Raw genomic sequence first — 4,292 nt, 5'->3', positions numbered from 1 at the left:
CCCATTCAATGACCCTCATATCGTAAATTACAAGCAAGTTATAAAACATAGACATCTATGCTCAACAGAGGTGTTTGACACTAAGATGGGGCAGCTTCCAGCACAGAATCCACGTTGATGAAAGGTTACCTGTGTACAGGAAGGTAACATTCTCTACAAACTTCTAACCTAGATGGCATTATGTGGCTTCTTCAATCCCTAGAAAAATTCGAAGCCTCCTGGAAAATATCTATTATCATTTAAAGGAATTACCCATCCCTATTAGACCAATATAATATCTATTGTCAAAGGGTAAGAGAAGTCATCTAATATTACCAAATCGTTTTATAGGTGAGATAATGAGGCTCAGAGAGGCTTGAATTACTTTCCCAAAATCATTGAAAAGAGAAGCTAGATATCTTACCCAAATTTACATATCTGATTATGGACAAAGCTAAGAAGCTAAGTCTACTAATCTCAATACAGTGAGTTTTTTGCTTCATAAATCAACATTCTTGTAAAAAATAAATACTTCTTGACTTAACTATAGGTTTTTAAGTCTATACTTGAGGTATTTTTATTCCTCCTCTTTTTATTTTTTATTAATAAATTTATTTATTTTTAGTTTTCAACATTTACTTCCACAAGATTTTGAGTTCCAAATTTTCACCCCATCTTGCCCCTCCCCCCACCCCAAGATGGCAATGTGTTCTGAATACCCCATCCCCTAGTCTGCCTTACCTTCTATCTCTCCCCCCCTTCTCTTATCCCCTCCCCCTTTTATTTTCCTGTAGGTCAGGATAGATTTCTGTACCCCATTTCCTGTATTTCTTATTTCCCAGGAGCATGTGATATTCCTTTTAATACATTTAACAAAATGCTCCTAACATTTTAAGATGTATAAGTCACTTTACTCACAAAAACTTTGAATTAATACAAATACCATCATCATCTATATCTAATGTTCTATTATTCTTTTATATTTTTTGTTCTGTGGACTATGATGTGGGTGTAGTTAATAACTGCTTTTTGTGATTGAATGAATACTGTGGTATAGATCCATCATCTGTAGATGCACTGAAAGCATCTTTGGTACAACTCTATTAGAAGATGGGATAACAAGGATGAAATATATCTCATCCCATTGCCACATAGTTCTAGGGTGTTTGGTTGTTTTTGCTCGATTGCTATATCTTGAAAGTTTTTCCTCCTATGTAGTTTAAAGATGGTAAGTATTCAATATTATGACATTATTAAATGTTCCTAAATATTTTTGACTATGCACAGGAATGTGGTAGAGTCAGATTGAATCAGCTTGCAGGAACTGATTTTTAAATAATCAGGGTAAGCATTTACACCTCTGAAATCAGAAATTACTACACATGAGGGTTTGATTTATTGTTTTGATGATTGTTTAGATTTTTTTAAAGTGATGGAGAATATGTTAACAATGCAGATTAAATGTAAATTGTGCTAAGTATATGTTGATCTTGTTGCTGCTGCTGTTGTTGTTGTTATGTTTGAGCTGGTTGCTAAACATTTACGAGCATACCACTGACTATATATTATTTTTATTTTATTCTTAATTTTTTCCTTTTCTTTATGATGATCTAAAATGAACATTTCTCTATTCAAAAAAGATTAAAAAAGAACTTCATATAAAATAATGAATCTTCATTATTTAAAATTTTAAAGTATAAAACAGCTAACTCCAACATTCCCACTCTTATATGTATATATTTCTGAATTTCTTCATGATCTGCTCTGTGTATTTTAATGATTAAATAATGTTATTTCTTTCTTTTCTTCTTTTTTTAGTATCACAATCATACTCTCCATCCCCTGTAACTATCCACTGCTCTCCCTCAAATAGTCTTGCAAAATAAATTCATTAATTGGCCATGTCTGAAAAAAATTTATATTTCATTCTACACCTCTACTTCATTCCCTCTCTGCCAAGGGGCAGATAAATCATTAGTCTTTCAGACATCCCTGATTTTGTTGACTATAGTTCATAAAACTTTCACAGTTGTTTTCTTTATAATGTTGTTACTGTATAAATTGTTCTCATTTCATTTTATATCAATACATGGATGTCCCAATGGTTTTCTCTGAATCAATTTCTTTCATCATTTCTTAGTGCACCATAACCATACCCATACCCATCTATTATACTCATGTGCTGTAATTTATTCAACCATTCCCCAATTAACAGGCTCCCATTTTGTTTTCTATTCTTTGCTAAAATTAAAAGTTTTGCTATAAATATCTCAGTATATATGGGTGTTTCCATTTTCCTGTGATCTCCTCATAGTATAAGCCAAATCATGATATTACTAGGTCAAAATATGCAGTGAAGTTTAGTTATTACTGGGGAATAGTTCCAAATGGCTTTCCAGTTGGTTTGGACCACTTCAAAGCTCTACCAAATGTACATCAGTGTGTCTCCACCCACAGCTTCACCAACAATTGTCATTTCCTTTTTTAGTCATCTTTATGAATTTTCTAGGTGTGAAGTAGAGCCTCATAGTTCATTGAATTTGCATATTATTTTTAGTGATTTGGAACATTTTGCATATGGTTGTGGATAGTACCTTCTATATGGAATCTTTATTAACACCTTTATGTCTACTACCTTCCCTCCATTGGTCATTTCTGATTTATCTTGTATATAACTTATGTGTACATAGTTCTTTGTGTATTGTCTCCCCAACTAGACTATGAGCTCCTTGAAAGTGAGACTGTCTTTGATCTCTTTATTCCCAGTGCTTAGCACAATGTCTGGCACTCAATAGATGCTTAAATGTTTATTGACTGAGGGATTATTACAACAGTCCAGGAGTGAAGTGATAAGGACCTACACCAGAGTGGTGACAGGATCAGAGAAGGGGGTGTACAAAACTGTTGATACAAAGGAAAAAAATGACAGGATTTAGCAATAGATTTTATATAAAGAGTAAAAGAGAATAAGGACTCAAGAGTGACATCTATATTACAAGTCTGGGTGGCTGGAAGAATGGTTTTACCCTCAACAGTAAAAAAATGTCAATATTTCAATATAAGGCTTCCAATAAAAAGAAACATCTAAGAATTCCACTTCAAATTCATATACTGACTTCCCAGTTTCCTAAGAGCAACCTTCATCTCTTTGTTTCTCAAGGTATATATAGCAGGATTCAACAGAGGTGTAAAGACTGTGAAACACTGCAAGAAACTTGTCCACTGAGGTGATTTTAAGTGGCAACAGATAGATGAAGATGAAAGGTACAAAGAATATCACCACAACCATACCGTGGGCACTACAGGTGGATAATGCCTTGGCTGCCCCATCCATAGAGTGATGACAGTCAGTGAGTACGATATGGGTGTAAGAGATTAGCAAGAGAAATAAGCAAATCAAGGCAAGGATTCCACTATCAGCATTCACAATTAGTCCTAGGACATAAGTATCCATGCACACAAACTGAATTACCAGTGGGAGGTCACAAAAAAAGCTGTCCATCTCTCTAGGGCCACAGAAGGGCAAATCTATGACCATAGCCAGTTGACTGATTGAATGCACAAACCCCATAGTCCATGAGATCACTACAAGCCAAATGCATCTTTGCTGGTTTATGATGATTGTATAGGGAAGTGGCTTGCATATGGCTACATAGCAGTCATAAGCCATGACCACGAGCAGCACCATCTCACCCCTTCCAACAAAATGCCCAAAGAAGATCTGGCACATGCAGCCCCCAAAGGAAATGGTCTTTCTTTCTTTGAGAAAGTCCATGATTATCTTTGGTGTTGTGACTGAGGAAAGCTACAAATCAACAAAAGAAAGGTTAGCCAACAAGTAATACATGGGAGAGTAGAGATTAGGATCATTGATGACTGAGAGAATAATCAGGATGTTGCCTAAGATAATGATCAAGTAAAGCATGGAAAACAATAAAAACAAGAAGACTTGCAGCTCTGCAGAGTCACAATGCCCCAGTAGCACAAATTCTGACTCCACAGAATTATTTGCTTCATCCATTCAGTTCAGTATTTAGTAGAAAATTTACTGGGAAGATTTTAAAAAAGATGGTTTTGTTGAAGTAGAAAAGAGAACTTAATTTTCAGTCTTTGCCTATCAAATAAATATCTCTCCACATAAATATATCAATACCTATGTAACCTGTTAAAAATACTTTTCCATTTTAGAGAGATCTTTTACCCACACAGACAGATTCAGAAAGAGGGGAAAGAAGAGTAAGAGGGATAGAGAGAGAAAAATGAAGAGGCAGATGAAGAGATGTAGAATAATGGGGAGGAGAAGTGATGAAAGA

General features: G+C 34.8%; 1 pseudogene; it reads right to left on the bottom strand.

Moving 5' to 3' along the window:
• Positions 1 to 3,063: 3,063 nt before the first annotated feature.
• LOC114028417 lies at positions 3,064 to 4,000 on the bottom strand (annotated as a pseudogene).
• Positions 4,001 to 4,292: the final 292 nt, after the last annotated feature.

The sequence above is a fragment of the Vombatus ursinus genome, unplaced genomic scaffold (genome assembly GCF_900497805.2).
Source record: "Vombatus ursinus unplaced genomic scaffold, bare-nosed wombat genome assembly UNPS02014880.1, whole genome shotgun sequence".
Classification (NCBI taxonomy): domain Eukaryota; kingdom Metazoa; phylum Chordata; class Mammalia; order Diprotodontia; family Vombatidae; genus Vombatus; species Vombatus ursinus.
This window is presented reverse-complemented; position numbering and strand designations above follow the sequence as displayed.